The sequence below is a fragment of the Ovis canadensis genome, chromosome 24, assembly GCF_042477335.2.
Source record: "Ovis canadensis isolate MfBH-ARS-UI-01 breed Bighorn chromosome 24, ARS-UI_OviCan_v2, whole genome shotgun sequence".
Lineage (NCBI taxonomy): Eukaryota > Metazoa > Chordata > Mammalia > Artiodactyla > Bovidae > Ovis > Ovis canadensis.
The window spans coordinates 4,698,412-4,710,964 of record NC_091268.1 but is presented as its reverse complement, the minus strand read 5'-3'; positions in this window follow the sequence as shown (position 1 = coordinate 4,710,964).

Genomic DNA, 12,553 nt, shown 5'->3' with positions numbered 1-12,553 from the left:
TCGCATCTCAAGAGGAGGCGCTCTCCACAGGAAAGGCGAGAGGAACTCCAGGGTCGTGCCACCATTCCAAGAGTCCCCCAGATGTGTCAGTCCATTCTAGAGGAACCTCTTTTCCCTGCACTGCCTTGACGTTCAAGCCGAGGATCGACTCCCACCACGTGTGCACGTGGGAGAGCCCTGTGGGAAAGCCTCGTGGGAAAGCCTCGTGGGAAAGACTCGAGGGAAAACCATAGATCCTTTGATCCACGCGGCGGACTGCGTGACACTGCTGCTACCGCTCTGGAGGAAAGCACAAGTGCATGCCCGCATTCGAGACGAAGACTGACTCCCCTGGGGAGACTCGAGAAGTACCCCAAGATCCATGGCAACACTGGAGAGGAATCCTCAGGTTCCGGCCCCGACTCCACACAAGGTCTTAGGCCCCGGCATCGAAGGGAGAGGAATCCCGAGAGGACCCCGAGGAACTCTCATGGGGACTGGCCTTTCCTGAGGCCACCAGAGCGGGTCCCTGAGGTCCCCGTCGTAAGTCGAGAGCACCTGCCGCAACTCGAGAAAATCCAGGAGGTTTTGCCCTCCAGGCGAGATGAGGCCCATTTCCGCTGAGGCTTCTCGAGGCTAATCACATCTAACCACTGGAACTTCCAAAGGGTCCTTCACACCCTTGCTGCATCTCAAGAAGTTCCCCGACATACCCGTGTCCACTCGAGAGGAAGCACGAGGGTCGCGCACACATCCAGGGGAGCCCCGTTTCTGCCTCCTAGCTCGAGATGAGGGATCCTTTCCCTGTTTCGTAGGGAAAGAATTCCCGGCGTTCCCGTCGCATCTCAAGAGGAGGCGCTCTCCACAGGAAAGACGAGAGGAACTCCAGGGTCGTGCCACCATTCCAAGAGTCCCCCAGATATGTCAGTCCATTCCAGACGAACATGTTTTCCCTGCCCTGCCTTGACGTTCAAGCCGAGGATCCACTCCCACCACATGTGCAAGTGGGACAGCGCTGTGGGAAAGCCTCGTGGGAAAGCCTCGTGGGAAAGACTTGAGGGAAAACCATAGATCCTTTGATTCACGCGGCGGACTGCGAGACACTGCTGCTACCGCTCTGGAGGAAAGCGCAAGTGCATCCCAGCATTCGAGACGAGGACTGACTCCCCTGGGAGACTCCAGAAGTACCCCAAGATACATGTCAGCACTGGAGAGGAATCCTCAGGTTCCGGCCCCGACTCCACACAAGGACTTAGGCCCCGGCATCGACGGGAGAGGAATCCCGAGAGGCCCCCGAGGAACTCGCATGGGGACTGGTCTTTCCTTAGGCCACCAGAGAGGGCCCCGAGGTCCCCATCGTAAGTCGAGAGCACCTGCCGCAACTCGAGAAAATCCAGGAGGTTTTGGCCTCCAGGCGAGATGAGGCCCATTTCCGCTGAGGCTTCTCGAGGCTAATCACATCTAACCACTGGAACTTCCAAAGGATCCTTCACACCCTTGCTGCAACTCAAGAAGTTCCCCGACTTACCCGTCTCCACTCGAGAGGAAGCACGAGGGTCCCGCACACATCAAGGGGAGCCCCTTTCCGCCTCCTAGCTCGAGATGAGGGATCCTTTCCCTGTTTCATAGGGAAAGAATTCAAGGCGTTCCCGTCGCATCTCAAGAGGATGCGCTCTCCACAGGAAAGGCGAGAGGAACTCCAGGGTCGTGCCTCCATTCCAAGAGTCGCCCAGATGTGTCAGTCCATTCCAGAGGAACCTGTTTTCCCTGCACTGCCTTGATGTTCAAGCTGAGGATCGACTCCCACCACGTGTGCACGTGGGACAGCCCTGTGGGAAAGCCTCGTGGGAAAGCATAGTGGGATAGACTCGAAGGAAAACCATAGATCCTTTGATCCACGCGGCGGACTGCGTGATACTGCTGCTACCGCTCTGGAGGAAAGCGCAAGTGCATGCCCGCATTCGAGACGAGGACTGACTCCCCTGGGGAAACTCCAGAAGTACCCCAAGATCCATGTCAGCACCTGAGAGGAATCCTCAGGTTCCGGCCCCGACTCCACACAAGGTCTTAGGCCCCGGCATGGACGGGAGAGGAATCCCGAGAGGACCCCGTGGAACTCGCATGGGGACTGGCCTTTCCTGAGGCCACCAGAGCGGGTCCCTGAGGTCCCCGTCGTAAGTCGAGAGCACCTGCCCCAACTCGAGAAAATCCAGGAGGTTTTGCCCTCCAGGCGAGATGAGGCCCATTTCCGCTGAGGCTTCTCGAGGCTAATCACATCTAACCACTGGAATTTTCAAAGGGTCCTTCACACACTTGCTGAAACTCAAGAAGTTCCGCGACATACCCGTCTCCACTCGAGAGGGAGCAAGAGGGTCCCGCACACATCCAGGGGAGCCCCGTTTCCGCCTCCTAGCTCGAGATGAGGGATCCTTTCCCTTTTTCGTAGGGAAAGAATTCCCGGCGTTCCCGTCGCATCTCAAGAGGAGGCGCTCTCCACAGGAAAGGCGAGAGGAACTCCAGGGTCGTGCCACCATTCCAAGAGTCCCCCAGTTGTGTCAGTCCATTCCAGAGGAACCTGTTTTCCCTGCACTGCCTCGACTTTCAAGCCGAGGATCGACTACCACCACGTGTGCACGTGGGACAGACCTGTGGGAAAGCCTCGTGGGAAAGCCTCGTGGGAAAGACTCGAGGGAAAACCATAGATCCTTTGATCCACGCGGCGGACTGCGTGACTCTGCTGTTACCGCTCTGGAGGAAAGCGCAAGTGCATGCCCGCATTCGAGACGACGACTGACTCCCCTTTGGAGACTCCAGAAGTACCCCAAGTTCCATGTCAGCACTGGAGAGGAATCCTCAGGTTCCGGCCCCGACTCCACACAAGGTCTTAGGCCCAGACATCATCGGGAGAGGAATCCCGAGAAGCCCCCGAGGAACTGGCATGAGGACTGGCCTTTCCTGAGGCCACCAGAGCGGGTCCCTGAGGTCCCCGTCGTAAGTCGAAAGCACCTGCCTCAACTCGAGAAAATCCAGGAGGTTTTGCCCTCCAGGCGAGATGAGGCCCATTTCCGCTGAGGCTTCTCGAGGCTAATCACATCTAACCCCTGGAACTTCCAAAGGGTCCTTCACACCCTTGCTGCAAGTCCAGAAGTTCCCCGACATACCCGTCTCCACTCGAGAGGAAGAACGAGGGTCCCGCACACATCCAGGGGAGCCCCGTTTCCGCCTCCTAGCTCGAGATGAGGGATCCTTTCCCTGTTTCGTAGGGAAAGAATTCCCGGCGTTCCCGTCGTATCTCAAGAGGAGGCGCTCTCCACAGGAAAGGCGAGAGGAACTCCAGGGTCGTGCCACCATTCCAAGAGTCCCCCAGATGTGTCAGTCCATTCCAGAGGAACCTCTTTTCCCTGCACTGCCTTGACGTTCAAGCCGAGGATCGACTCCCACCACGTGTGCACGTGGGATAGCCCTGTGGGAAAGCCTCGTGGGAAAGCCTCGTGGGAAAGACTCGAGGGAAAACCATAGATCCTTTGATCCACGCAGCGGACTGCGTGACACTGCTGCTACCGCTCTGGAGGAAAGCACAAGTGCATGCCCGCATTCGAGACAAGGACTGACTCCCCTGGGGAGACTCGAGAAGTACCCCAAGATCCATGGCAGCACTGGAGAGGAATCCTCAGGTTCCGGCCCCGACTCCACACAAGGTCTTAGGCCCCGGCATCGACGGGAGAGGAATCCCGAGAGGCCCCCGAGGAACTCGCATGGGGACTGGCCTTTCCTGAGGCCACCAGAGCGGGTCCCTGATGTCCCCGAGGTCCCCGTCGTAAGTCGAGAGAACCTGCCGAAACTCGAGAAAATCCAGGAGGTTTTGCCCTCCAGGCGAGATGAGGCCCATTTCCGCTGAGGCTTCTCGAGGCTAATCACATTTAACCACTGGAAATTCCAAAGGGTCCTTCACACCCTTGCTGCAACTCAAGAAGTTCCCCGACATACCCGTGTCCACTCGAGAGGAAGCACGAGTGTTCCGCACACATCCAGGGGAGACCCGTTTCTGCCTCCTAGCTCGAGATGAGGGATCCTTTCCCTGTTTCGTAGGGAAAGACTTCCCTGCGTTCCCGTCGCATCTCAAGAGGAGGCGCTCTCCACAGGAAAGGCGAGAGGAACTCCAGGGTCGTGCCACCATTCCAAGAGTCCCCCAGATGTGTCAGTCCGTTCCAGAGGAACCTGTTTTCATTGCACTGCCTTGACGTTCAAGCCGAGGATCGACTCCCACCACGTGTGCACGTGGGACAGCCCTGTGGGAAAGGCTCGTGGGAAACCTCGTGGGAAGGACTCGAGGGAAAACCATAGATCCTTTGATCCACGCGGCGGACTGCGTGACACTGCTGCTACCGCTCTTTAGGAAAGCGCAAGTGCATGCCCGCATTAGAGGCGAGGACTGACTCCCCTGGGGAGACTCCAGAAGTACCCCAAGATCCATGTCAGCACTGGAGAGGAATCCTCAGGTTCCGGCCCCCACTCCACACAAGGTCTTAGGCCCCGGCATCGACGGGAGAGAAATCCCGAGAGGCCCATGTGGTACTCGCATGGGGACTGGCCTTTCCGGTTGCCACCAGAGCGGATCCCTGAGGTCCCCGTCGTAAGTCGAGAGCACCTGCCGCAACTCGAGAAAATCCAGGAGGTTTTGCCCTCCAGGCGAGATGAGGCCCATTTCCGCTGAGGCTTCTAGAGGCTCATCACATCTAACCACTGGAACTTCCAAAGGGTCCTTCACACCCTTTCTGCAACTCAAGAAGTTCCCCGAAATCCCCGTCTTCCCTCGAGAGGAAGCACGAGGGTGCCGCACACATCCAGGTGAGCCCCGTTTCCGCCTCCTAGTTCGAGATGAGGGATCCTTTCCCTGTTTCGTAGGGAAAGATTTCCCGGCGTTCCCGTCGCATCTCAAGGGGAGGCACTCTCCACAGGAAAGGCTAGAGGAACTCCAAGGTCGTGCCACCATTTCAAGAGTCGGCCAGATGTGTCAGTCCATTCCAGAGGAACCTGTGTTCCCTGCACTGCCTTGACGTTCAAGCCGAGGATCGACTCCCACCACGTGTTCCCCCTTGGACAGCCCTGTGGGAAAGCCTCGTGGGAAAGCCTAGTGAGAAAGACTCGAGGGAAAACCATAGATCCTTTGATCCACGCGGCGGACTGCGTGACACTGCTGCTACCGCTTTGCAGGAAAGCGCAAGTGCATGCCCGCATTCGAGACGAGGACTGACTCCCCTGGGGAAACTCCAGAAGTACCCCAAGATCCATGTCAGCACTGGAGAGAAATCCTCAGGTTCCGGCCCCGACTCCACACAAGGTCTTAGGCCCCGGCATCGACGGGAGAAGAATCCCGAGAGGCCCCCGAGGAACTCGCATGGGGACTGGCCTTTCCTGAGGCCACCAGAGCGGGTCCCTGAGCTCCCCGTTGTAAGTCGAAGCACCTGCCGCAACTCGAGAAAATTCAGTAGGTTTTGGCCTCCAGGCGAGATGAGGCCCATTTCCCCTGAGGCTTCTCGAGGCTAATCACATCTAACCACTGGAACTTCCAAAGGGTCCTTCACACCCTTGCTGCAACTCAAGAAGTTCCGCGACAAACCCCTCTCCACTCGAGAGGAAGCACGAGGGTCCCGCACATATCCAGGGGAGCCCCGTTTCCGCCTCCTAGCTCGAGATCAGGGATCCTTTCCCTGTTTCCTAGGGAAAGAATTCCCGGCGTTCCCGTCGCATCTCAAGAGGAGGCGCTCTCCACAGGAAAGGCGAGAGGAACTCCAGGGTCGTGCCACCATTCCAAGAGTCCCCCAGATGTGTCCGGCCATTCCAGAGGAACCTGTTTTCCCTGCACTGCCTTGACGTTCAAGCCGAGGATCGACTCCCACCACGTGTGCACGTGGGACAGCCCTGTGGGAAAGCCTCGTGGGAAAGCCTCGTGTGAAAGACTCGAGGGAAAACCATAGATCCTTTGATCCACACGGCGGACTGCGTCACACTGCTGCTACTGCTCTGGAGGAAAGCGCAAGTGCATGCCCGCATTAGAGGCGAGGACTGAACCCCTTTGCAGACTACAGAAGTACCCCAAGATCCATGTCAGCACAGGAGAGGAATCCTCTGGTTCTGGCCCCGACTCCACACAAGGTCGTAGGCCCCGGCATCGACGGGAGAGGAATCCCGAGAGGCCCCCGAGGAACTCGCATGGCGACTGGCCTTTCCTGAGGCCACCAGAGCGGGTCCCTGAGGTCCCCTTCGTAAGTCGAGAGCACCTGCCGCAACTCGAGAAAATCCAGGAGGTTTTGTCCTCCAGGCGAGATGAGGCCCTTTTCCGCTGAGGCTTCTCGAGGCTAATCACATCTAACCACTGGAACTTCCAAAGGGTCCTTCACACCCTTGCTGCAAGTCCAGAAGATCCCCGACATACCCGTCTCCACTCGAGAGGAAGCACGAGGGTCCCGCACACATCCAGGGGAGCCCCGTTTCCGCCTCCTAGCTCGAGATGAGGGATCCTTTCCCTGTTTCATAGGCAAAGAATTCCCGGCGTTCCCGTCGCATCTCAAGAGGAGGCGCTCTCCACAGGAAAGGCGAGACGAACTCCAGGGTCGTGCCACCATTCCAAGAGTCCCCCAGATGTGTCAGTCCATTCCAGACGAACCTGTTTTCCCTGCACTGCCTTGACGTTCAAGCCGAGGATCGACTCCCACCACGTGTGCACGTGGGACAGCCCTGTGGGAAAGCCTCGTGGGAAAGCCTCGTGGGAAAGACTTGAGGGAAAACCATAGATCCTTTGATCCACGCGGCAGACTGCGTGACACTGCTGCTACCGCTCTGGAGGGAAGCGCAAGTGCATGCCCGCATTCGAGACGAGGACTGACTCCCCTGGGACACTCCAGAAGTACCCCATGATCCATGTCAGCCTGGAGAGGAATCCTCAGGTTCCGGCCCCGACTCCACACAAGGACTTAGGCCCCGGCATCGACGGGAGAGGAATCCCGAGAGGCCCCCGAGGAACTCGCATGGGGACTGGCCTTTCCTGAGGCCACGAGATCGGGCGCCGAGTTCCCCCTCTTAAGTCGAGAGCACCTGTCGCAACTCGAGAAAATCCAGGAGGCTGTGGCCTCCAGGCGAGATGAGGGCCATTTCCGCTGAGGCTTCTCGAAGCTAATCACATCTAACCACTGGAACTTCCAAAGGGTCCTTCACACCCTTGCTGCAACTCAAGAAGTTCCCCGACATACCCGTCTCCACTCGAGAGGAAGCTCGAGGGTCCCGCACACATCCAGGGGAGCCCCGTTTCCGCCTCCTAGCTCGAGATGAGGGATCCTTTCCCTGTTTCATAGGGAAAGAATTCCCGGTGTTTCCGTCGCATTTCAAGAGGAGGCGTTCTCCACAGGAAAGGCGAGAGGAACTCCAGGGTCGTGCCACCAATCCAAGAGTCCCCGAGATGTGTCAGTCCATTCCAGAGGAAACTGTTTTCCCTGCACTGCCTTGACGTTCAAGCCGAGGATCGAATCCCACCACGTGTGCACGTGGGACAGCCCTGTGGGAAAGCCTGGTGGGAAAGCCTCGTGGGAAAGACTCGAGGGAAAATCATAGATCCTTTGATCCACGTGGCGGACTGCGTGACACTGCTGCTACCGCTCTGGAGGAAAGCGCAAGTGCATGCCCACATACTAAACGAGGACTGACTCCCCTGGGGAGACTCCAGAAGTACACCAAGATCCATGTCAGCACTGGAGAGGAATCCTCAGGTTCCGGCCCGACTCCACACAAGGTCTTAGGTCCCAGCATCGACGGGAGAGGAATCCCGAGTGGCCCCCGAGGAACTCGCATGGGGACTGGCCTTTCCTGAGGCCACCAGAGCGGATCCCCGAGGTCCCCGTCGGAAGTCGAGAGCACCTGCCGCAACTCGAGAAAATCCAGGAGGTTTTGCCCTCCAGGCGAGATGAGGCCCATTTCCGCTGAGGCTTCTCGAGGCTAATCACATCTAACAATGGGAACTTCCAAAGGGTCCTTCACACCCTTACTGCAACTCAAGAAGTTCCCCGACATACCCGTCTCCACTCCAGAGGAAGCACGAGGGTCCCGCACACATCCAGGGGAACCCCGTTTCCATCTCCTACCTCGAGATGAGTGATCCTTTCCCTGTTTCGTAGGGAAATAATTCCCGTCGTTTCCGTCGCATCTCAAGAGGAGGCGCTCTCCACAGGAAAGGCGAGAGGAACTCCAGGGTCGTGCCACCATTCCAAGAGTCCCCCAGATGTGTCAGTCCATTCCAGAGGAACCTGTTTTCCCTGCACTGCCTTGACGTTCAAGCCGAGGATCGACTCCCACCATGTGTGCACGTGGGACATCCCTGTGGGAAAGCCTCGTGGGAAAGCCTCGTGGTAAAGACTCGAGGGAAAAACATAGATCCTTTGATCCACGCCGCGGACTGCGTGACACTGCTGCTACCGCTGTGGAGGAAAGCGCAAGTGCATGCCCGCATTCGAGACGAGGACTGACTCCCCTGGGGAGACTCCAGAAGTACCCCAAGATCCATGTCAGCACTGGAGAGGAATCCTCAGGTTCCGGCCCCGACTCCACACTAGGTCTTAGGCCCCGGCATCGACGGGAGAGGAATCCCGAGAGGCCCCCGAGGAACTCGCATGGGGACTGGCCTTTCCTGAGGCCACCAGAGCGGGTCCCTGAGGTCCCCATCGTAAGTCGAGAGCACCTGCCGCAACTCGAGAAAATCCAGGAGGTTTTGCCCTCCAGGCGAGATGAGGCCCATTTCCGCTGAGGCTTCTCGAGGCCAATCACATCTAACCACTGAAACTTCCAAAGGGTCCTTCACACCATTGCTGCAACTCAAGAAGTTCCCCGACATACCCGTCTCCACTCGAGAGGAAGCACGTGGGGTCCCGCACACATCCAGGGGAGCCCCGTTTCCGCCTCCTAGCTCGAGATGAGGGATCCTTTCCCTGTTTCGTAGGGAAAGAATTCCCGGCGTTCCCGTCGCATCTCAAGAGGAGGCGCTCTCCTCAGGAAAGGCGAGAGGAACTCCAGGGTCATGACACAATTCCAAGAGTCCCCCAGATGTGTCAGTCCATTCAAGAGGAACCTGTTTTCCCTGCACTGCCTTGACGTTCAAGACGAGGATCGACTCCCACCACGTGTGCACGTGGGACAGCCCTGTGGGAAAGCTACGTGGGAAAGCCTCGTGGGAAAGACTCGAGGGAAAACCATAGATCCTTTGATCCACGTGGCGGACTGCGTGACGCTGCTGCTACCGCTCTGGAGGAAAGCGCAAGTGCATGCCCGCATTCGAGACGAGGACTGACTCTCCTGGGGAGATTCCAGAAGTACCCCAAGATCCATGTCAGCACTGGAGAGGAATCCTCAGGTTCCGGCCCCGACTCCACACAAGGTCTTAGGCCCCGGCATCGACGGGAGATGAATCCCGAGAGGCCCCCGAGGAACTCGCATGGGACTGGCCTTTCCTGAGGCCACCAGAGCGGGTCCCTGAGGTCCCCGTTGTAAGTCGAGAGCACCTGCCGCAACTCGAGAAAATCCAGGAGGTTTTGCCCTCCAGGCGAGATGAGGCCCATTTCCGCTGAGGCTTCTCGAGGCCAATCACATCTAACCACTGGAACTTCCAAAGGGTCCTTCACACCCTTGCTGCAACTCAAGAAGTTCCCCGACATACCCGTCTCCACTCGAGAGGAAGCACGTGGGTCCCGCACACATCCAGGGGAGCCCCGTTTCCGCCTCCTAGCTCGAGATGAGGGATCCTTTCCCTGTTTCGTAGGGAAAGAATTCCCGGCGTTCCCGTCGCATCTCAAGAGGAGGCGCTCTCCACAGGAAAGGCGCGAGGAACTCCAGGGTCGTGCCACCATTCCAAGAGTCCCCCAGATGTGTCAGTCCATTCCAGAGGAACCTGTTTTCCCTGCACTGCCTTGACGTTCAAGCCGAGGATCGACTCCCACCACGTGTGCACGTGGGACAGCCCTGTGGGAAAGCCTCGTGGGAAAGCCTCGTGGGAAAGACTCGAGGGAAAACCATAGATCCTTTGATCCACGCGGCGGACTGCGTGACACTGCTGCTACCGCTCTGGAGGAAAGCGCAAGTGCATGCCCGCATTCGAGACGAGGACTGACTCCCCTGGGGAGACTCCAGAAGTACCCCAAGATCCATGTCAGCACTGGAGAGGAATCCTCTGGTTCCGGCCCCGAATCCACACAAGGTCTTAGGCCCCGGCGTCGACGGGAGAGGAATCCCGAGAGGCCCCCGAGGAACTCGCATGGGGACTGGCCTTTCCTGAGGCCACCAGAGCGGGTCCCTGAGGTCCCCATCGTAAGTCGAGAGCACCTGCCGCAACTCGAGAAAATCCAGGAGGTTTTGCCCTCCAGGCGAGATGAGGCCCATTTCCGCTGAGGCTTCTCGAGGCCAATCACATCTAACCACTGAAACTTCCAAAGGGTCCTTCACACCATTGCTGCAACTCAAGAAGTTCCCCGACATACCCGTCTCCACTCGAGAGGAAGCACGTGGGGTCCCGCACACATCCAGGGGAGCCCCGTTTCCGCCTCCTAGCTCGAGATGAGGGATCCTTTCCCTGTTTCGTAGGGAAAGAATTCCCGGCGTTCCCGTCGCATCTCAAGAGGAGGCGCTCTCCTCAGGAAAGGCGAGAGGAACTCCAGGGTCATGACACAATTCCAAGAGTCCCCCAGATGTGTCAGTCCATTCCAGAGGAACCTGTTTTCCCTGCACTGCCTTGACGTTCAAGACGAGGATCGACTCCCACCACGTGTGCACGTGGGACAGCCCTGTGGGAAAGCTACGTGGGAAAGCCTCGTGGGAAAGACTCGAGGGAAAACCATAGATCCTTTGATCCACGTGGCGGACTGCGTGACGCTGCTGCTACCGCTCTGGAGGAAAGCGCAAGTGCATGCCCGCATTCGAGACGAGGACTGACTCTCCTGGGGAGATTCCAGAAGTACCCCAAGATCCATGTCAGCACTGGAGAGGAATCCTCAGGTTCCGGCCCCGACTCCACACAAGGTCTTAGGCCCCGGCATCGACGGGAGATGAATCCCGAGAGGCCCCCGAGGAACTCGCATGGGACTGGCCTTTCCTGAGGCCACCAGAGCGGGTCCCTGAGGTCCCCGTTGTAAGTCGAGAGCACCTGCCGCAACTCGAGAAAATCCAGGAGGTTTTGCCCTCCAGGCGAGATGAGGCCCATTTCCGCTGAGGCTTCTCGAGGCCAATCACATCTAACCACTGGAACTTCCAAAGGGTCCTTCACACCCTTGCTGCAACTCAAGAAGTTCCCCGACATACCCGTCTCCACTCGAGAGGAAGCACGTGGGTCCCGCACACATCCAGGGGAGCCCCGTTTCCGCCTCCTAGCTCGAGATGAGGGATCCTTTCCCTGTTTCGTAGGGAAAGAATTCCCGGCGTTCCCGTCGCATCTCAAGAGGAGGCGCTCTCCACAGGAAAGGCGCGAGGAACTCCAGGGTCGTGCCACCATTCCAAGAGTCCCCCAGATGTGTCAGTCCATTCCAGAGGAACCTGTTTTCCCTGCACTGCCTTGACGTTCAAGCCGAGGATCGACTCCCACCACGTGTGCACGTGGGACAGCCCTGTGGGAAAGCCTCGTGGGAAAGCCTCGTGGGAAAGACTCGAGGGAAAACCATAGATCCTTTGATCCACGCGGCGGACTGCGTGACACTGCTGCTACCGCTCTGGAGGAAAGCGCAAGTGCATGCCCGCATTCGAGACGAGGACTGACTCCCCTGGGGAGACTCCAGAAGTACCCCAAGATCCATGTCAGCACTGGAGAGGAATCCTCTGGTTCCGGCCCCGAATCCACACAAGGTCTTAGGCCCCGGCGTCGACGGGAGAGGAATCCCGAGAGGCCCCCGAGGAACTCGCATGGGGACTGGCCTTTCCTGAGGCCACCAGAGCGGGTCCCTGAGGTCCCCGTCGTAAGTCGAGAGCACCTGCCGCAACTCGAGAAAATCCAGGAGGTTTTGCCCTCCAGGCGAGATGAGGCCCATTTCCGCTGAGGCTTCTCGAGGCCAATCACATCTAACCACTGGATCTTCCAAAGGGTCCTTCACACCATTACTGCAACACAAGAAGTTCCCCGACATACCCGTCTCCACTCGAGAGGAAGCACGTGGTGTCCCGCACACATCCAGGGGAGCCCCGTTTCCGCCTCCTAGCTCGAGATGAGGGATCCTTTCCCTGTTTCGTAGGGAAAGAATTCCCGGTGTTCCCGTCGCATCTCAAGAGGAGGCGCTCTCCACAGGAAAGGCGAGAGGAACTCCAGGGTCGGGACACAATTCCAAGAGTCCCCCAGATGTGTCAGTCCATTCCAGAGGAACCTGTTTTCCCTGCACTACCTTGACGTTCAAGCCGAGGATCGACTCCCACCACGTGTGCACGTGGGACAGCCCTGTGGGAAAGCCTCGTGGGAAAGCCTCGTTGGAAAGACTCGAGGGAAAACCATAGATCCTTTGATCCACGCGGCGGACTGCGTGACACTGCTGCTACCGCTCTGGAGGAAAGCGCAAGT